The 23,356-nt window shown below is 35.3% G+C and overlaps 3 pseudogenes; all 3 read left to right on the top strand.

Annotated features, from left to right (window-relative positions):
* Positions 1-16,291: 16,291 nt before the first annotated feature.
* LOC132799950 (protein Ycf2-like) lies at positions 16,292-18,926 on the top strand (annotated as a pseudogene).
* Positions 18,927-19,926: 1,000 nt separating this feature from the next.
* LOC132799949 (ribulose bisphosphate carboxylase large chain-like) lies at positions 19,927-20,580 on the top strand (annotated as a pseudogene).
* A 1,774-nt stretch (positions 20,581-22,354) lies between these two features.
* On the top strand, positions 22,355-23,097 carry LOC125418952 (acetyl-coenzyme A carboxylase carboxyl transferase subunit beta, chloroplastic-like; annotated as a pseudogene).
* The last annotated feature ends 259 nt before the right edge of the window (positions 23,098-23,356 follow it).

The raw sequence follows: 23,356 nt of genomic DNA, 5'->3' as shown, positions 1-23,356 counted from the left end.
GTGCTAATCTAGATGGAAAACAGTAAGCTAAATTTGTAAAGCAGATTCATGAGAAGACACTCGCAAATATTGAGAGGAGGACCGAGCAATATGCAAAGGTGGCTAATCAAGGTAAAAAATCATTGGTGTTTGAACCTAGACATTGGGTGTGGCTGCATTTAAGGAAAGAAAGGTTTCCTAAACAAAGGAAATCCAAACTCATGCCGAGGGGTGATGTACCTTTTCAAGTTTTGGAGAGCATAAACGACAATGCCTACAAACTTTATTTACCTTGGCAGAAAAGGATGTCGGATTTGGATTCAGGAGGTCGAACACAGTGGACAAGGACCGGCGGTGCAACTGGTTACTCGCCGGAACAGTAACTTCCGGCGAGCCGCCGCGGTCACCGGCAACCGTCGCCTGCGGCGGCGCCTGCGGTGGCCGTTGGCTGAGATTTTTGGGGGTTTTGTAGATCAAGGGGAGAGGGTTCCAAAGGGACCGGCGGTGAGGCAAACAGAGGCCGGACAGCGGAGAAATCGGGGTTTGAAGATTTTCGGCCCCTCGCCGAAAAAAGCTCCGATCCCGGCGCGTCAGAGGTCCGGTGGCCGTGAAATTTGGTGGGTAGGCCGGACTTGAGGAGGTGGTGAGGGGTGGCTCGTGCGTGTGGCCGGAAAACGGCCAGAATGGGGTCAAATGGTGGTGGCCGGCGGTGGAGGGAAAAATCACCGCCGAGCTTTGCCGCCTCTATCTGGGCGCATCCGGTGGCCAACGGCCGTGAAATTTTGGGGTTTGGCGAGAAATGGGGAGAGGCGTCCGTCTGGCCGGCGCGTGTAACGTGAATCGGCCGAAAACTTGGTCGGAATCCGGCAGCCGGTCGATTTCTCTCTCTCTCTCTCCTCTCTCTCTTTCGCTCTCTTCCTTGAGATTTTTGTCAAATAAAAGCCACCATGGTGATACTGTTCATCCACGTGGACCAATCAGGTGATGACACGTGGTGTCACTATGCACTTAAGCCAGATATAATAAAATATTACGGTATCCTGCGAACTTCAAACGTCCATAACTTTTTAACCAAATGTCCGATTTAAGTGTGCCGCTAGTCTATGAACTCGTATTGACGAGTACTTTACAACCATACAAGAGTCAAAACAAAATTATACAATGGTAAAAAGTCAACTCCCGGCACCTTCTAGACAGTTTGCACCTCGACTTGTTTTGCCCATAACTTTCAAACCGTAGCTCCGTTTTCGACGTGCTACTAGTCTACGAACTCGAGGCATCATGCACTTTGCCACGGTACCCTGGTCAACTAGAAATTCCAACTGGGACAAAAAGTCAACTTTTGACCCGCTAAGTCAACTTTTGACCCTCTCGGTCAACGGTCAACCTCGATCAACGTGCACGGATTCCGATGTGATTTGGGATGGGGTGTTACAATTAGTAGTTGTTGTTCTTGTTTCTTTAGTACCTTTAATGGTTCCTATACCTATTATGTTCGTTGGATTATTTATAAGTGGGATTCCATCTTTTATTTTTGCAACCTTAGCTGCGACTTATACAGGCGAATCCATGGAAGGTCATCATTGATTAGTTTTCGACATAGTCTTTTTTTTAGCTTAGCTTGACAGCATGTCTACGTGTCTCAAAGTAATCCACTTAGACTTAGGGAAGAAAAATATACAAATAAAATCAAAATGAAAATAAAGTATGTATGATCTAAAGTAAGAATAAAAAGAATATAACGATATTAAGTTAAGGAATTGTAAAAAAAAAAAAAAAATGAAAAAAAAATGAAAAAGTAAAAAAGGAAAAACATCTAAAAGATTTTTTTCTTCCTCAAATTCCTGTTTGGTCGATTTATACCACCCTCCAATGAATACTTCATTTCTATTGATAGTTTTTTGTTCATTCAATTCACCGATTGACCAAAAAAAATTAATAAATAATAAATTACATGTACTTCGATCAACTCAATCCTGATATTTCTACGCAATGATTATGTCTAATGAATTTTTCAGTTAGATTGATTGTACTCATGGGGGATAATAATAAATAAAAATAGAAGATAAGGGTTTACAAAAAGGATATTTATAAAAAAAAAAGGGTTGATTAAAGGAGGAGGAGGGGGGGGGGGGTCGAACTAGATGTTTGTAATCTAATCGTTATAAGACAATTCTTATGTATGTTTTGAAGAATGATTCTAGAATCTGACTAAATCTAAGATATGAATAGTTGGTTTACATTATGGGGGAAAGACATGTATAGTGATATTCGATATTAAGTAGGTGTATATGAATTAAAGATATATTTAATTTGTGTTACTATTGTGTTATGAATTTCGATAGGGATTCCAATATTAGATAGGAATTCCAATATAAGTCCTTCCATTTTGACTGTAATTTTTTTTTTTAAATATTGAATGAATTTAAATCACGAAAAAGAACAATGAATGTCCTCTTCCTTGGCACTTAAAACAAATTATTTCTTTGGATTTTGAAGGTTTAGGATCATATTTTACCTCATTTTTATGGACTTGGACAGATTCGATTTTATGCTCCTTTTTTGACCGATTGGAGCTTTCTTCCCCAACCTTCGGCTTTGGCTAACTTTCATAGGTAAGATTGCTTCTCCTGCCACTTGGAATTGATCTTCCATTGTGGGAAACTCCTCCAAACCATGAGCCTACACCCCTCCTCTTGAATTGATGCTCTAATTTAATAGCCATATGCAACATCTCCTCCAATTCCAAGTATTGTTGTAATTCAAGCTCGTTGGCAATGTCACGGTTTAACCCTCCAAGAAATCTTGCCATTGTCGCCTCCCTATCCTCCCTCATGCTTAACCTCATCATGAGCATCTCCATCTCTTTGTAATAATCCTCCATGGACCTAGTTCCTTGAGATAAAGATTGAAGCCTTTGATGCAGCAACCTATGGTAATGGGATGGCAAAAACTGTTTCCTCATGACTCCTTTCATTTAATGCCATGTCAAGATTAAATCATCACCAACTCTCCTTCAGGTATTTTGCTCATTAGTCCACCATTGGAGTGCATAATGTCCAAACTCCATTGCTGCCAACTTCACCTTCTTACCTTCCGAATAGTTGTGGCAGTAAAAAATTATCTCCATTTTTTCTTCCCACTCCAAATAAGCTTCGGGATCACTTTTACCCATAAAAGGTGGGATGTTAACCTTGATATTTCCTAAATCATCATCTGTATCTTCCCTCCTATATCTTCCATGGCCAGCACTATCTTGGACAGCAAAAGTTTCATCCATACCATCCTCAAAGTCTCCACCGAATGGCTCCTCATCAAATTCCTCTCTCGGTCTCTCGCGACCTCCTCATCCTCAGCCTCGTCCTCCATGGAATTCTTGCCTATTTCTTGTGTTCGGCATTCCTTGTGAGGCTTCTATCCTTCCCATTCTTTGATTCATATGCTCAACTTGAGCACTAACCCGCTGTATTGACTCCAAAACAGCTCTTATGTCCACTTGGTCTCCACTCCCGGCAGCTCGAGCATCGCCATGGAATGCTACGGACTCTTCCTCATTGATCCTCAAGGGTGGATCTCCTCTTCTTATTCTAGAATCTTCCATGTTAGTAAAATACTGAAAAAATAAAATAAATCCTCATAATATTGACTCCCTCACGTGTTTCACTCAAACAAGGTCTCGACACTCGTGTTTGCACACTAGTTTCGGCTTTTACCCTCTTTTAAGCTCACTCACTCTTGCCTTTTTCCACTCAATGAATTATCTCAGAGTTCTAATTAAAACACCCACAAAACAGCAATTAGATCACTAGTATGTTTTAATTAAATTTATCAACAAAACAGTAAGCAAAAATAAACAAATATCGAACGGAATGAAAATACCTATTTTCGGTTTTTGTAGACAAAATAAAGCAAATTAATGAGAAAACATTGGAATTTTGGACCAGATGGTAATAGATTATGAGTTCAAGAATAAAATTCTAGAAAAAGAAATTAAAATATGAACAAGAATCAAAGAGAACAAAAATATAGAAAAGTGTTGGTTGTTGTTCTTATAATTCAAGTTTTGTATCAAATCCTTTAACTAATTTTAATCCAAATAATTTAGCACTCAAACTCAAATATCCAGCAGCAAAAATAACTCTCTAGAAACTCCAAATATGGAATAAATAATCAACAAACTTCAACACCAATTTTCAACAAACCAAAAATTATTTTTATTTTTATTTTATTTGGCTTTAACTCTTCTTTTTTTTTTTTTTTCACTCACAGAACATAAACAACTGCAGTAGCAAAAATAATTACCAAAATTGCAATTCCAATTCCAAAACAAACACCAAACCCGTGACCTCCAAATAAACACAAATGTGCAGTTTTTTTTTTTGTCTTTTAAATGTTGCCGCAAACTCTTTTTTTTTTTTTTTTTTTGAATAGATGAATGCAAATATTTAAGATTAAAACAGTAAAGAAAAATCAACAATAACCAAATTAAAAGAACAATGATGAAAGACAACCAACAAACTAGGAAACAAAAAATACGGTAAAACTAGGAAATCCTAACTCAACTAGGAATGATAGAAGCAACCTTAACCTAATGCTAAAATTGCAGAATAACACAAAAACAAATAAAGCAAATAAAGATAGATCAAACCTGAACAAAATTTAGCTCTGATACCAAATGACACGAACTTAGGACGGCCTGCTCCTAAACCCAAATTATATTAGCTCAGATCTCAATTAAGTTCAAGTTCTAATGGAATGGACCTCAACCCCTAACCAACCTATGGTTAGAAACCTTGGTATAATGTAGACGCCACAATAGGGGATGGAAAACCTATTGATAAGTCAAGCTAAAACAACCAATTTTCTAATGGTGTTTTAGGTGTTCTCAAAGAACAAAGAAATAATTAATCTCACAAGTATTTTCTTAATCAAATCAAAGTTAATTCTTATTGATAACTAAGCCTTTAAATAGGATTTGAAAAAACAACTGAAAAACCCTGGAACATAAAGAAAATCGGCCACCACACATTGTTGATGCTGGCCTGTTTTACTCATACAAGCAATAGAAGCCAAAACGGGCCCGGGTGACGGTTTTGGTACATTTTTGGAGTCTGGGAAGCATGAAATGGTTCCAATGCTTTATGGGTTCAATACACATGCCTAAGAGGTCATGGAATCAAGTTAAAGCAGCCTCAAATGCAATCAAAAAGGGCTTGTACGGACAGCATCAACAATTTGGCCGAATTTGCTGTATTGCTTGCTGGCTTTACTGTATTAGCCTTTTCTTATTTTTCCAAGCATGGGAAACGTGTGGGACTTCATATTCAGCTTATTTGGCATCCTACAAAGCATCTATAAGCTGATTTGGAGCTCAAAGAGGTCAAAGATTAATCAAAGTCAACTTGATCAAAAGGCTAGCATTTTTAGTTTCGTAATTTGTTTTTACTTTTTGTTTTAGGAAACTACCATTACTTTTTAGTTTTTAAGATCCGGACTAATATAATATGGGTTTAGGAGCAGGTCGTCCTAGGTTCGTATCATTTGGTATCAGAGCTAAATTTTGTTCAAGTTTGATCTATCTTTATTTGCTTTATTTGTTTTTGTTTTATTCTGCAATTTTAGCATTAGGTTAAGGTTGCGTCTATCCATACACACTCAGCTTCTCTTTAAAAAAAAAAAAAAAAAAACAGAAACTCATTCCTAGTTGAATTAGGTTTCCTTGTTTTACCATATCTTTGTTTCCTTGTTTGTTGGTTGATTTTTCATATTTGTTCTTGGTAATTTTTGTTTTTGTGGATTTTTTTCTTTGCTGTTTTAGTCTTAAATATTTGCATTCATATATTAAAAAAAAAAAAAAAACAAAAGGTGACTTGCGGCAACAACTTAAAAAAAAAAAAAAAAAAAACTGCACTTTTGTTCTTGTCACGGGTTTGGTGATTATTGGGAGTTGGAATTGAAATTTTGGTAATTATTCTTGCTACTGCAGTTGTTTATGTTCTGTGAGTGAAAAAAAAAAAAGAAAAAAGAAAAAAGGGAAAGCCGAATAAAAAATAAAAATATTTCAGTTTGTTGGAGTTTGATTTGTTTGCTGGAAATTTCTTGGAGCTGCTTGTTTTCTGATTAGTTATCCAATATTTGAGTTGCTGGGAAATTATTTTTGCTGCTGGATATTTGGATTTTAGGTGTTTAAATTTTTGGATTGAAATTAGTTAAAGGAATTGATACAAAGATTGAATTACAAGAACAACAACCAACACTTTTCTATATTTTTGTTCTATTTGATTCTTGTTTGTATTTGAATTTCTTTTTCTGGAATTTTATTCTTGAACTCATAATCTACTACCATCTGGTGCAGTTTTCAAAAATTCCAACGTTTTCCCATTATTTTGTGTTTTCTTGTCTAGAAAGCCAAAAAATTAGGATTTGTTGGATTCTTTCGGTATTGCCTACTTTTTGCTACTATTTTGTTGATAAGTTTAATTAAAACATACTAGTGATCTAATTGCTGTTTTGTGGGTGTTTTAATTAGAACCTTGTTTTAGTGAAACACGTGAGGGAGTGAATATTGTGAGGATTTATTTTATTTTTGCAGTATTTTACTAACATGGTAGATTCTAGAATAAGAAGAGGAGATCCACCCTTGAGGATCAATGAGGAAGAGTCCGTAGCATTCCATGGCAATGTCCGAGCTACCGAGAATGGAGACCAAGTGGACATGAGAGCTGTTTTGGAGTCAATACAGTGGGTTAGTGCTCAAGTTGAGCATGTGAATCAAAGGATGGGAAGGCTAGAAGTTTTCCAAGGATTTCCAAACACAAGAAATAGGCAAGAATTCCATGGAGGATGAGGCCGAGGACGAGGAGGTCGCGAGAGACCGAGAGAGGAGTTTGACGAGGAGCCATTCGGTGGAGACTTTGAGGAAGGTATGGATGAAACTTTTTCTATCCAAGATAGAGCTGGCCATGGAAGATATAGGAGGGAAGAAACAGATGATAATCTTAGCAATATCAAGATCAACATCCCACCATTCATGGGAAAAAGTGACCCCGAAGCATATTTAGTGTGGGAAGAAAAGATGGAGATGATATTTGACCGCCATAATTATTTAGAGGCTAAGAAGGTGAAATTTGCAGCAATGGAGTTTGGCCATTATGCACTCCATTGGCGGACCAATGAGCAAAACACCCGAAGGAGAGTTGGTGATGACTTGATTACTACATGCGACAAATGAAAGGAGCCATGCGGAAGCGATTCGTATCATCACACTATCATAGGTTGCTGCATCAAAGACTTCAATCTTTATCTCAAGGACATGGATCTGTGGAGGATTATTACAAGGAGATGGAGATGCTTATGATGAGACTGAACTTGAATGATGATAGGGAAGCAACCATGGAAAGGTTTCTTGGTGGTTTGAGTCGTGAAATAGCCAATCAACTAGAATTGCAACAATATGTGGAATTGGAGGAGATGTTGCATGTGGCTATGAAATTAGAGCATCAATTCAAGAGGAGGGGTGTAAGATCATGGTTTGGAGGTGTTTCCAACAGTGGAAGGTCCAATTTAAGTGGCTGGAGGAACAATCCCATCTATTAAAGCAAGCCAAAGCCGAAAGTCAAAGAAGAAAGTTCAAACTGGCCAAGGAAGGAGACTAGAGCCAAATCTGTCCAAGCACCAAAGAATGAGGTAAAATTAGATCCTAAACCTTCTATAACTCATGATGTTGTGTGTTTTAAGTGCCAGGGAGGAGGACACATTGATAGCCAATGCCCGAATAGAAGAATCATGGTGTTAAAGGGCAATGACGAGCTAGAATCGGAAAGTGAAGAAAGTGAGGATGAAGCCAAGCAAGAGGAGGAGGACTTGGAGGATGAACCCGAAACCTTGCAAGCATCCAATGCTGAATTAAACTTGCTTTCTAGGAGAGTACTTGCTGCATACAAAGATGAGGATGAAATTCAAAGAGAGAACATCTTCCACACCCGATGTGAAATTCAAGGTAAGATTTGTAGTATGATTATTGATAGTAGAAGTTGTACTAATATAATAAGTAACCTTGTAGTTGATAAATTGGGCTTAAAAACAATAAAACATCCTGAACCATATAGATTACAATGGCTTAATGATAGTGGTGAGATGAAAGTAAAAAAACAAGCCAAAGTGAAATTTAGTATAGGTAGATATGAGGATATAGTCTTATGTGATATTGTACCCATTATTGCTGGACATATACTATTAGGTAGGCCATGGCAATTTGATAAAGATGCTACTCATTTTGGTCGAGAAAATTATAATGTTTTCAGGTTTAAAGGGAAGAAGGTCAAGCTGGAACCATTATCTCCTAAAGAGGTTTACAAAGACCAATTACAAATGCAACAAAGGAGAGAAGCCGAAAAGCTTAAGGAAAAAGCAAGTATGGCACCAACGGCTTCACCATCCTTTCAAGAAGGTAAGAATGAGGTTGCTGATCAAGGTAAGGTTTCTAAGACTCATATTGAGTGGAAAGATCAAGGAAAAACTGAAAGAGAGGGGAAATAAAGTGGCAAACCCAAGAGCTTGGAGAAGGAAGGGAAATCCGAAGGTTTGCACCAATCCGAGAGAGAAAAAGAAAAAGAAAGAAAAGCAAGGTCAAGCAGCAACTTTTATTTGAGTTTAGGGGATATTAATAAGGTTATTGAGTATAAGAAACCTTTGCTGGTCATGATTTATAAAGAAAATTATTTTAATGATCAAACGAACTTTGAAGAACTTGAATTGCCAAGTTCAATGATTTCTCTTTTGAAGGAATTTGGAGATGTCTTTCCAAATGAAATTCCAAGTGGACTACCAACCAATCAATAGGGAAAAGGTGAGCTTGCTATCCAAGGTAAGTCTTCTAATACCCAGGTTGTGTGGAAAGATTTTAATAAAACCAAGAGTGAGAAATTTGGTGCAAAAGCCGAGAGTGAGGAAGGTGAGATGGCATTGAGTGAGAAAGGAAAAGGAAGACAAGAAAGGAAAAATATAAATTTTTATCTTAGCTTTGGTGATGTTAATAAAGTAATTATGACTAAGAAATCATTGCTGACCATGAATTTTAAAGGTACTTATTTAAAGATGTCTTTATTGCATAGAACTTTATCTGCATTGTTGAGAGCTTTTCTTAGTGGCAATTTGAAAATCTGGGAAATATTGTTTGCTAACTTTAAAAAGTGTAATTTTTACCATAATGAGCATGTATTTCTAGATTTTGTTGTAATAGTGTTTGACCCAGGAGAATTGGTTTGGTTACACTTATGAAAGGAAAGGTTTCCTAAACAAAGAAAGTCAAAGCTCATGCCGCCTATGGATGGACTTTTTCAAGTTTTGGAGCGGATAAACGACAAAGCCTACAAACTTGATCTACCGGGTGAGTATAATGTTAGTACTACCTTAAATGTTGCTGATTTGTCTCCTTTTTTCTGTAGGTGATGACTTCGATTTCAGGACAAATCCTTTTCAAGAGGAGGGGAATGATGCGAATCTGCCTGAACCCATACAACCGACAACCCGCTGGGGTACCGATCTGTTACGGATGAAGGTGGGACCGATCACTAGAGCCCTAGCCAAGAATTTCAAGGACAATATTGCTGTATTTATACAAGGAATAAGTTATAGTCAAGAGGGGTTGGCCATATCTAAAGAACCAAGGCCTGTTTCACTCATACAAGCAATAGAAGCCAAAACGGGCCCGGGTGACGGTTTTGGTACATTTTTGGAGTCTGGGAAGCATGAAATGGTTCCAATGATTTATGGGTTCAATACACATGCCTAAGAGGTCATGGAATCAAGATAAAGCAGCCTCAAATGCAATCAAAAAGGGCTTGTACGAACAGCATCAACAATTTGGCCAAATTTGCTGTATTGCTTGCTGGCTTTACTGTATTTTACTGTATTAGCCTTTTCTTATTTTTCCAAGCATGGGCAACGTGTGGGACTTCATATTCAGCTTATTTGGCATCCTACAAAGCATCTATAAGCTGATTTGGAGCTCAAAGAGGTCAAAGATTAATCAAAGTCAACTTGATCAAAAGGCTAGCATTTTTAGTTTCCTAATTTGTTTTTACTTTTTGTTTTAGGAAACTACCATTACTTTTTAGTTTTTATTTATTTATTTTCTGGAAGAATAAGTTTAGGAAAGTTATTATTTTATTATTTTTCATTGTAAATTAATTAATTCCTAATTTAAAATAAAGGAATTAATTAATCTAAATTAGATTAGGAAAGGAGTGAGAATTTCGGCCACCATAGGAAACTACTTTGTATGGCCGGTTTTCCCTTTGTTTTTAGGGTTTTATTTCATGGCTTTGAAGCCTATTTAAAGGCTTATTTTTCAATAAGAAAAAAACTTTGATTTGATTAAGAAAATACTTGTGAGATTAATTATCTCTTTGTTCTCTGAGAACACCTAAAACACGATTAGAGAATTGGTTGTTTTAGCTTGACTTATCAATAGGTTTTCCATCCCCTATTGTGGCGTCTACATTATACCAAGCTTTCTAATCACAGGTTGGTTAGGGGTTGAGGTCCATTCCATTAGAAGTTGAACTTAATTAAGATCCGGGCTAATACAATACGGGTTTAGGAGCAGGTCGTCCTAGGTTTGTATCACAGCTTGACCTTCTTCCCTTTAAACCTAAAAATAATACTACTTTCTCGACCAAAATAAGTAGCATCTTTATCAAATTGCCATGGTCTACCTAATAGTATATGTCCAGCAATCATGGGTACAATATCACATAAAACTACATGCTCATATCTACCTATATTAAATTTTACTTTGGCTTGTTTATTTACTTTCATCTCACCACTATCATTAAGCCATTGTAATGTATATGGTTCAGGATGTTTTATTGTTTTTAAGCCCAATTTATCAACTACAAGGTTACTTATTATATTAGTACAACTTCCACTATCAATAGTCATACTACAAATCTTACCTTCAAATTCACATCGGGTGTGGAAGATGTTCTCTCTTTGAATTTCATCCTCATCTTTGTATGCAGCAAGTACTCTCCTAGAAAGCAAGTTTAATTCAGCATTGGATGCTTGCAAGGTTTCGGGTTCATCCTCCAAGTCCTCCTCCTTTTGCTTGGCTTCATCCTCACTTTCTTCACTTTCCGATTCTAGCTCGTCATTGCCCTTTAACACCATGATTCTTCTATTCGGGCATTGACTAGCAATGTGTCCTCCTCCCTGGCACTTAAAACACACAACATCATGAGTTCTAGAAGGTTTAGGATCTAATTTTACCTCATTCTTTGGTGCCTGGACAGATTTGATTATAGTCTCCTTCCTTGGCTAGTTTGAACTTTCTTCTTTTACTTTCGACTTTGGCTTGCTTTTATAGATGGGATTGTTCCTCCAGCCACTAGAATTGGACCTTCCACTGTTGGAAACACCTCCAAACCATGATCTTACACCCCTCCTCTTGAATTGATGCTCTAATTTAATAGCCACATGAAACATCTACTCCAATTCCACATATTGTTGCAATTCTAGTTGATTGGCTATTTCACGATTCAAACCACCAAGAAACCTTGCCATGGTTGCTTCCCTATCTTCATTCAAGTTCAGTCTCATCATAAGCATCTCCATCTCCTTGTAATAATCCTCCATGGATCCATGTCCTTGTGATAAAGATTGAAGTCTTTGATGCAGCAACCTATGATAGTGTGATGGTACGAATCGCTTCCGCATGGCTCCTTTCATTTGTCGCCATGTAGTAATCAAGTCATCACCAACTCTCTTTCGGGTGTTTTGCTCATTGGTCCACCATTGGAGTGCATAATGGCCAAACTCCATTGCTGCCAATTTCACCTTCTTAGCCTCTGAATAATTAAGGCGGTCAAATATCATCTCCATCTTTTCTTCCCACTCCAAATATGCTTTGGGGTCACTTTTTCCCATGAATGGTGGGATATTGATCTTAATATTGCTAAGATTATCATCTGTTTCTTCCCTCCTATATCTTCCATGGCCAGCTCTATCTTGGACAGCAAAAGTTTCATCCATACCTTCCTCAAAGTCTCCACCGAATGGCTCCTCATCAAATTCCTCTCTCGGTTTCTCGCGACCTCCTCGTCGTCGGCCTCATCCTCCATGGAATTCTTGCCTATTTCTTGTGTTCAGAATTCCTTGGGAAACTTCGAGCCTTCCCATCCTTTGATTCACACGCTCAACTTGAGCACTAACCCGCTGTATTAACTCCAAAACAGATCTCATGTCCACTTGGTCTCCACTCCCGGTAGTTCGGGCATCGCTATGGAATGCTACAGACTCCTCCTCATTGATCCTCAAGGGTGGCTCTCCTCTCCTCATTCTTGATTCTGTCATGTTAGTATAATAATGCAATAGAAATAAAATAGGACCTTACAATTTCACTCTCTTACGTGTTTCAGTCAAATGAGAACTCGACATTCGTGTTTGCACACTTGTTTTGGCTTTTTACCCTCTTTTAAGCTCAACACTCTTGTCTTTTTCCACTCAATAAATTATCTCAAAGTTCTAATTAAAACACCCACAAAACAGCAATTAGATCACTAGTATGTTTTAATTAAATTTATCAACAAAACAGTAGCAAAAAGTACGCAATACCAAAAGAATCCAACAAATACTAATTTTTCAGTTTTCTAGACAAGAAAACACAAAATAATGGGAAAATGTTGGAATTTTTGAAAACTGCACCAGATGGTAGTATATTATGAGTTCGGGAATAAAATTCCAGAAAAAGAAATTCAAATACAAACAAGAATCAAATTGAACAAAAATATAGGATAGTTGTTGGTTGTTGTTCTTTGTAATTCAAGTTTTGTATCAAATCCTTTAACTGATTTTAATCCAAATAATTTAAGCACCCGAAATCCAAATATACAGCAGCAAAAATAATTTCCCAGCAACTCAAATAAATAATAAAAAAAAAAACCCAGCAGCTCCAACAAACCGAAATATTTTTTTTCTTTTTTTTTTTTTTTATATACATTCGGCTTTACCTCTTCTCTTTTTTTTTTTCTTTTTTTTCACTCACAGAACATAAACAGCTGCAGTAGCAAGAATAATTACCAAATTGCAATTCCAACACCAAAACAAACATCAAACCCGTGACCTCCAAATAAACACAAACATGCAGTTTTTTTTTTTTTTTAAATGTTGCCGCAAACTCTTTTTCTTTTTTTTTTTTAATATATGAATGCAAATATTTATGACTAAAACAGCAAAGAAATATCAACAAAAACAAAAATCAACAAGAACAATGATGAAAAACAACTAACAAACTAGGAAACAAAAATACGGTAAAACTAAGAAATCCTAATTCAACTAGGAATAAATTTTTTTTTTTTTTAAAGATGTAGAACGTGTATGGGATGGATGCAACCTTAACCTAATGCTAAAATTGTAGAACAGCACAAAAACAAATAAAGCAAATAAAGATAGATCAAACCTGAACAAAATTTAGCTCTGATACCAAATGATACGAACCTAGCACGACCTGCTCCTAAACCCGTATTATATTAGCCCGGATTTCAATTAAATTCAAGTTCTAATGGAATGGAACTCAACCCCTAACCAACCTGTGGTTAGAAACCTTGGTATAATGTAGACGCCACAATAGGGGATGCAAAACCTATTGATAAGTCAAGCTAAAACAACCAATTCTCTAATGGTGTTTTAGGTGTTCTCAAAGAACAAAGAGATAATTAATCTCACAAGTATTTTCTTAATCAAATCAAAGTTGTATTCTTATTGAAAAATAAGCCTTTAAATAGGCTTTGAAAGAAACAAAATAAACCCTAAAAACCCTACGAAAAACCGGGCACACACATAAAGAAACCTAGTTGGCCGCAACTATACTTCCTTTCCTAATCTAAGTTTGATTAATTAATTCCTTTATGTTAAATTAGGAATTAATTAATTTACACTAAAATAAAAACCTTGCTAAAGTTATTTGTCTAGAAAGTAATTAAACAAAAACCCAAAAAGAAATAAAGTCAATCGCAAATTAGGTAACGAATTGACTTTGACATCTAGGCTGAATTATGTCTTCAACCGAGCTAACTTATGTTTGCCTGATGTCCGAGCTAACTTATGGCCTATCCGAGCTAACTGATGTCTGTCCGAGCTAACTTGTGTTTGGTCGAGCTAACTGATGTCTGTCCGAGCTAAATTACATCCGATGTCCGAAGTCCGAGACCAGATGTTCGAGGCAAGGCTCTGATGTCCGAGGTAAGGGTGTCCGATATAAAATGTCCGATGTATGTGTATCCGATGTATCAGCTTCCACCACTTGGATTCTTAAAACAGGTCTTTTATCTTAAGGTATGGACAAGCCCTTTTGAGAATGAATTATTCTTTGGATAAAGGCAGCAAGGTTATCTTTAAACCTCTTAGCTTGAGCCTTAGTGATCGGTCCAGACTTCATTCGTATCGGATTAGTACCCCAGCGAGTTGTCGGTGGTGTGAGCTCGGGCGGGTTCGCATCACCACCTTTCCAAGTGTGATTTCTATGTTATGTATAGCTGTGCTAAGGGAATATCAGTTGAAGTAGATTCTTCTTTTTGATCAATCAAATTCCTTTCCCAAACTGTACAAGCTTCTTCCAAAGCATACAGCTTTCTGGATGTAGATGATGATATCTATACAGATGGATCTTATATATATCGTATAATTCTTATATATGTCATATAATGAAGTACCACATGAATGGATATATATGAATCAAAATCTGCCGAATCACTCATGTTATGATCTTCTACATCCTAGGTCTTCCCATTCCTTCATCTGGCTTATGTTCTTCATGTAACATTCATACCAAATGACTCTATGAAATTGCATCGATACTTCCACATATTACAGGTAATGTAGGAGACATCTCTATTTTGCTTAGCTTTCAATTCACCTCTGACCATCACATGAAATGTGAATAACCTGTCCTCCTCTCTTTGGAACTAAGGGTGCTTCCGGTTCTGTTGCTGCTTGAAACAATTTTGTCTTCTCCATATTACTATATCTCTAGAATCACTAATTTTATATGAGGAACTACTGAACTCAATCACTTGCTGCTGTTACTCTTCAGTTTTCTATTGAGCTCTATCCTATAAAGGTATTCAAATTGGATTAGTGATCAATTTCTAGGTTTCATCGTAAACCTAATTGGTTACTTCCAATTACGTAAATCAATAGTTCAAACTGCACTCAAAGGTAGGGGATTTCCCATTTTTTATAGGAACTTCTGTACCAGAAACAATAGTATCTCCAATTATAGCACTTTTGGAATGTAAAATATATCTTTTCTCACTATCCCCATAATGTATGAGATAAATGTATGCATTTCAATTAGGATCGTATTATAAAGTTATGATTCTTCCATATATGTCTTTTTCATTCCATCGAAAATTGATTTTACAGTATAGACGTTTATGACCTCCCCCTCTATGCCCGGTGGTAATGATTCCTCTGGCATTATGACCTTTACCACAACGATGTTGCCCATAGATCAAATTATTTCATGGATTGGATTTCATTTGACTGCCTACGGCTCCTTTACAGGTGCTCGGGGTAAAAGTTTTTTATAAATGTATCGGCATGCTATTAAGTATTTTAATTTATATTCTTTTCTTTCTATCAGGTCTAATAGAATAACCACGTTGAAGCATAATGATCATACATCTGTAATGCATTGTATGTCCCATAATAGGTCCCATTCTTCTACCCTTTCTCGAGAGTCGATAACTATTCATAGCTATTACCTTGACACTAAAGAAGAGTTCAACCCAATGCTTTATTTCTGTCCTAGTTGATCCTGATTCGACATTAAAAGTATATTGATTTTTCAACAATGACTGAATACTTTTGTCTGTAAATACTACATATTTGATTCCATCTATAAATCTATTTTCTTCCATATGAGTTATAGTCTCAATAAGAATGCTAGCTCTGACTGTTCATATGTTATGATATGAATTTACCACACCAATTTGTTATGTATGGATGCTGAGATTCCATTGATACAGAGCCAATTCCAATAGACTTATTTTATTGAAGGGTCCCATTGGCATGTATCCAGTAGGAATTGAACCTATGAATTTGCCAATTATGATTTGGGCACTTTGACCATACAGCCATGGATGCTTAGCGGGGATCCTCGTACATGGTGAATAACCAAATTCCAATTCAAATGAAATCTTTAGGATAAATCAATGCAATTTAGGAGGACTCAGTGAAAGAACATCAATTTAAGTTCTAGATTTTCGAAGTAAGAGAGATATTGAGAGAGATCAAGAATTCTTAATATTTCTTAGATCCATGGACCCAATTCAATTATGTGGGATCTTTCATTCACATTTTTTTCCATCAAGAACATTTTATAAACTCTTGGACTCCCAAATTCGGAGTATCCTACTTTCATGCAATTGACATTTACATGGTTCAACAAGTAATTGATATTTCACAATCAAGTGTGCAGTACTATTTGTAGCAGCTGTCCTTATATATCATATTAACAATCGAAAGATGGTCAAAAGAAAAAATCTTTATTTGATGGGGCTTCTTCCTATACTTATGAATTTCATTGGACCCATAAATGATACATTGGAAGAATCTTTTGGGTCTTCCAATATCAATAGATTGATTGTTTCGCTCTTGTATCTTCCGAAAGGAAAAAAAGATCTCTGAGAGCTGTTTCCTGGATCCAAAAGAGAGTACTTAGCTTCTCCTAATAACTAAAAAGTGTATCATGCCTGAATCTAACGGGAGTTTGGGGTGGTGGAAGAATTGGATCAGAAATAAGAAGGATTCTAGTTGTAAGATATCTAATAAAACTGTCACTGGAATTGAGATCTCATTCAAAGAGAAAGATATCAAATATCTAGAGTTTCTTTTTGTATATTCTATGGATGATCTGATCTACAAGGACCATGATTGGGAATTGTTTGATCGTCTTTCTCCGAGGAAGAGGCGAAACATAATTAACTTGAATTCAGGACAGCTATTCAAAATCTCAGTGAAATACTGGATTTGTTATCTCATGGTTGCTTTTCATGAAAAAATACCAATTAAAGCGGAGGGTTTCTTCAAACAACAAAGAGTTGGGTCAACTATTCAATGAAATGATATTGAGCATGTTTCCCATCTTTTCTCGAGAAACAAGTGGGCTATTTCTTTGCAAAATTGTGCTCAATTTCATATGTGGCAAGTCCGCCAAGATCTCTTCATTAGTTGGGGGAAGAATCCGCACAAATTGGATTTTTTGAGGAACATATCGAGAAAGAATTGGATTTGGTTAGACAATATATGGTTGGTAAACAAGGACCGGTTTTTTAGCAAGGTACGGAATGTATCATCAAATATTCAATATGATTCCACAAAATCCAGTTTTGTTCAAGTAACGGATTTTGGCCAATTGAAAGGATCTTCTAATCGATCCAGAGATCATTTTGATCCCATTAGTAATGAGGATTCAGAATATCACACATTGATCAATCAAAGAGAGATTCAATAACTAAAAGAAATATCGATTCTTTGGGACCCTTCCTTTCTTCAAACGAAACAAACAGAGATCAAATCAAACCAATTCCCTAAATGCCTCTTTGGATATTCCTCAATGTCTTGGATTTTCACGAAATGTAATCATCTGCTTCTGGAAGAAATCGAAGAATTTCTTGGGAATCCTACAAGATCCATTTGTTCTTTTTTCTCTAATAGATGGTCAGAACTTCATTTGGGTTCGAATCCTACTAAAAGGTCCACTAGAGATCAAAAATTGTTGAAGAAAGAACAAGATGTTCCTTTTATCCTTTCCAGGCGATTGCCAAATAAAGAAATAGTTAATACATTCAAGATAATTATGTATTTATAAAATACCTTATCAATTCATCATATCCCGGATGTGATATGGTTCCGAAGGATGAACTAGATAGTTCTAATAAGATTTAATTCTTGAAGAAATATCCATTTTTTGATTTATTTCATCTATTCCACAACCGGAATAGGGGGGATACATGTTACACCATGATTTTGAATCAGAAGTTCAATAAATGGCAGATTTATTCACTCTATCAATAACCGAGCCAGATCTGGTGCATCATAAGGGATTTGCCTTTTCTATTGATTCCTACAAATTGGATCAAAAACAATTCTTGAATGAGGTATTTAACTCTAGGGATGAATCGAAAAAGAAATCTTTATTGGTTCTACCTCCTATTTTTTATGAAGAAAATGAATCTTTTTATGGAAGGATCAGAAAAAAAAAAAAAAAAAAAGGGTCCGAACCTCATGCGGGAATGATTTGGAAGATACAAAATCAAAAATAGTGGTATTTGCTAGCAACAACATAATGGAGGCAGTCAATCAATATAGACTGATCCGAAATCTTATTCAAATCCAATATAGCACCTATGGGTACACAAGAAATGTATTGAGAAATGTATTAAATCGATTCCTTTTAATGAATAGATCCGATCACAACTTTGAATATGGAATTCAAAGGGATCAAATAGAAATGATACTCTGAATCATAGAACTATAATGAAATATACGATCAACCAACATGTATTTAATCTGCAAAATAGTCAGAAGAAATGGTTCAATCCTTTTATTTTTATTTCTTGAACCTTGAGATCCATGAATCGGGATCCTAATGCATATAGACATCAATGGTCCAGTGGGAGCAAGAATTTTCAGGAACATTTGGAACATTTCAATTTTTAGCAGAAGAGCCATTTTCATTTTTAGGTAGTGTTCAATCGATTACATATTAATCAATATTCAATTGATTGGTTTGAGGTTATAGGAAAAAAAAAAGATTTGTCTAAGTCACTTCCTTTCTTTTTGTCCAAGTTACTTCTTTTTTTGTCCAAGTTTCTTCTCTTTTTGTCTAACTCACTTCCTTTTTTCTTTTTGAGTTTTGGGAATATCCCCATTTGTAGGTTTGAGATCCGCATATATGAATTGAAAGGTCCGAATGATCAACTCTGTAATCAGTTGTTAGAATCAATAGGTATTCAAATCGTTCATTTGAAAAAATGGAAGCCCTTCTTATTAGATGATTATGATACTTCCCAAAAAGTGAAATTCTTGATCAATGGAGGAACAATATCACCATTTATGTTCAATAAGATACCAAAGTGGATGATTGACTCATTCCGTACTAGAAATAATTGCAAGAAATCTTTTGATAACATGGATTCCTATTTCTTAATCATATCCCACGATCAAGACAATTGTTTGAATCCTGTGAAACCATTTCATAGAAATTCATTGATATCTTCTTTTTATAAAGCAAATCGACTTCGATTCTTGAATAATCCACATCACTTTTGCTTATATGGTAACAAAGGATTCCCTTTTTATGTGGAAAAGTCCAGTATCATTTATTATGATTTTACGTGTGGACAATTCCTCAATATATTGTTCATTCACAACAAAATATTTTCTTTGCACAATGATAAAAAAGAAAATATATCTTTTTAGAGAGAGATATTATTTCACCAATCGAGTTACTGGTGTCTAACATATTCATACCTAACGATTTTCCATAAAATGGTGACAAAAAGTATAACTTGTACAAATCTTTCCATTTTCCAATTTGATCCGATCCATTCGTTTGTAAAGCTATTTACTCGATCATAGACATTTCTGGAACATTTCTAACAGAGGGAGAAATAGTCAATTTTGGAAGAACTTATTGTCAACCTCTTTTATATATGGATTTGTCTGATTCAAAAGGGAAGAACTTACATCAGTATCTCAATTTCAATTCAAACATGGGTTTGATTCACCCTCCATGTTCTAAGAAATATTTACCATCCGAAAAGAGGAAAAAAATGTGGTCTTTGTCTAAAGAAATGCCTTGAGAAAGGGCGGATGTATAGAACCTTTTAACGAGATAATCCTTTTTCAACTCTCTCAAAATGGAATATATTCCGAACATATATGCCATGGTTCCTTACTTCGACAGGATACAAATATCTAAATTTGATATTTTTAGACATTTTTTCATACCATTATTGCTGAGATAATGGTCTACTTCTTCACATCCACCATGCATTGCATGCAGTTATTGATAGATAGAAAAATCATGGTATGCACTTTCATGTACTAGCTAAAGCGTTACGTCTGTCTGGTGGAGATCATATTCATGCTAGTACTGTAGTAGGTAAACTTGAAGGGGAAAAAGACATCACTTCAGGCTTTGTTGATTTACTACGCGATGATTTTATTGAAAAAGATTGAAGCTGTGGTATTTATTTCATGCAAGATTGGGTCTCTCTACCAGGTGTTATCCCTGTGGCTTCAGGGGGTATTCATGTTTGGCAAATGCCCGCTTTGATCGAGATCTTTGGAGATGGTTCCGTGCTACAGTTCAATAGAGGAACTTTAGGACACCCTTAAGGAAATGCGCCCAGTGCCGTAGCTAATCGAATAGCTCTAGAAGCATGTGTACAGGCTAGAAATGAAGGACGTGATCTTGCTCATGAAGGTAATAAAATTATCTGTGAGGCTAATAAATGGAGTCCTGAACTAGCTACTGCTTTTGAAGTATGGAGGGATATCAAATTTGAATTCGAAGCAATGAATGCTTTGTAATCCAGTAATTACTTACTGTTCGTTCTTTTAATTGTAATTGAAATTAAACTCGGCCCAATCTTTTAGTAAAAGGATTGAGCTGAATACAAAGATTTTATCAATTTTTGATAGATACAAAGCTATCTAGGTATACAAGATCTTAAATACAAAATATAAGGCGAAACAACTTAAATGCTTCTATTGTTGTGTTGGATCCACAATTAATCCTATGGATCCTTAGGATTGGTGCATTTTTTTTAATTTTTATATTATATATTTTAATTATCATTTTTATAAATATATTTTTATTTTATACATTATTATATCTTGTTTATATATTATTATATCTTGCTGTTTTGGATCATGGATAGAGTCGAGTATCATAATTTCTTCTACCCATCCTGTATATTGTCTTTTTCATTTTGTGTTGGAATAGAAACTGATTAGTAGGCGAGATTTTACGAAAAAAGGTTCTTCATATTCATACGAGAAAACAACTTTTCCTTTTTTCTATGTGAATTGTACACAACATAAAGGAACCCGCTATTTGCTATTTATAATAATGATAAAACTTTCTTAAACTATTTTGAATTGAAAAAGATTTCATCCTATTTTATCATATATAGAGAAGAGATACTCCGAATTCTCGCAAGGGATAATCACTTTTTTGTTTTTTTTCAGTATCTACTTGTTATTAGTTAATAATCCTAGCAATTGGATTTATATGCTTATTCTCATTCCAAATTCTAATTGGAATATTCAAATGATTTTTATCAAATGACTATTCATTTATTGTATTTTTATGTAATGTGGTGGCAAGAAAGCTCTATGGAAAAATGTTGGTTCGATTCGATGTTGTTTAGGCGGGGGTTAGAATACAGGTGTGGGTTAAGTAAATCAATGGATAGTTTTGGTGGTCCTATTGAAAATGAAAATACCAGTGCAAAATAAAGATCCGATTATAAATCATATGAATAAAAAAATTCCTAATGGGATTGAGTGTAACAATTATAGTTAAAGTAATGTTGATCATTTAGTCGGCGTCAGGAGGTACATTTGAAATTTCATATATGATCAAACTTTTTTCTTTTGGGATAGTAATAGGGAGCGTTACTCCATATATTTTGATATTGAAAATTGAATTTTTGAGACTGATACCGATCGTTCTTTTCTAAGTGCACCTAAAAGTTCTTTTTATAGCTATCAAACTTCTAGTTATCCGAATAATGTATCTAAGAGTGACGATCCTCACTATTATCATTACATGTATGATACTAAATATAGTTGGAATAATCACATTACTAGTTGCATTGACGGTTATCTTAATTCTCAAATCGTTATACTTCAAGTAGTGTTTTCAATTCCAATGATAGCTACATTCGTGGCGAAAGCGATAAGAGTAGTAAAAGTGAGAGTTCCAGTATATGAACCAATATGGATGATAGTCCAAAAACTCTAAGAAAAAGAGAGTTCGAGATAGCTCTAACTGAAACAAGAAAAAAAAAAAAAGGATTTAGAGAGAGTTCTAACTCAACTAAAAGAAAACAAATTAAAATTAAATAAAATTTTAAAATAAAACAAAGTAAAGAAAGCTCTAATTGAAATAAGAGAAAGAAAAAATGATTTAGCGTTTTCTCTTAATCAAATACAAATAAGAGATAGAAAAAGTGATTTAGAGATAACTAAAAAATACAAATATTTATGGGTACAATGCGAAAATTGTTATGGATTAAATCATAAGAAATTTTTTAAATTTCAAATGAATATTTGTGAACATTGTGGACGTCATTTGAAAATGACTCGTTCAAATAGAATCGAAAGTTTGGTTGATCTAGGTACTTGGAAGCCTCTGGATGAAGACATGGTCTATAGGGATTTTACAAAATTTCATTTGCAGGAAGAACCTTATAAAGATATGATCTTAATAAAAGAATGGCAGGATTAATTGATGCTGTTCAAACAGGCATAGGTCGACTAAATGGTATTCCTACAGCAATCGGGGTTATGGACTTTCAGTTTATGGGGTGTAGTATGGGATCAGTAGGGGGTGAGAAAATCACATGTTTGATCGAACGTGCTACCAATAAAATTTTACCTCTTATTCTAGTGTGTGCTTCGGGAGGAGCACGTATGCAAGAAGAAAGTTTGAACTTTATGCAAATGGCTAAAATATCTTTTGCTTTATATTATTATCAATCAAATAATAAGTTATTCTATGTATCAATCCTTTCATCTCCTACTATGGATGGGGTGACAACTAGTTTCGATATGTTGCGAGATATCATTATTGCCGAACTAAATGCCTATGTTGCATTTGTGGGTAAAAGAGTAATTGAACAAACATTGAATAAGATAGTACCCGAGGGTGCACAAGTGGCTAAATATTTATTCCGTAAAGGCTTATTCGATCCAATCGTACCATGTTATCCTTTAAAAGGTGCTCTAAGTGAGTTATTTCAGATGCATGATTTCTTTCCTTTGAATCAAAAAGTGAATTCAAAAATAAAATTAAGGAGTGCCATATGTCCTTATCCTTAATTTAATATTTAATAAATTATTAAATTTAATAAATTCAAAAATTTATTACTTGTTTTGTGGTAACCAAGTAGTTATTTAGTTTATAGGAAGCAAAGTCAAAATTCCAAGAATGGATTTTTCTTTCATAACATAAGATTAAATAGGAAAAAGAATCATGTGGATACTTTTTTTTTATCGATAGCCCTAATTACTAATCAGGTCATGAAATGTCTATCAAAAAAAAATATATATATATATTCTGTCTCTTTCATCCATGAAA

The sequence above is a fragment of the Ziziphus jujuba genome, chromosome 11 (genome assembly GCF_031755915.1).
Source record: "Ziziphus jujuba cultivar Dongzao chromosome 11, ASM3175591v1".
In the NCBI taxonomy this organism is placed as follows: Eukaryota; Viridiplantae; Streptophyta; class Magnoliopsida; order Rosales; family Rhamnaceae; genus Ziziphus; species Ziziphus jujuba.
Note: the sequence above shows the minus strand (reverse complement) of the source record. Positions and strands in the feature narration are given on the sequence as shown.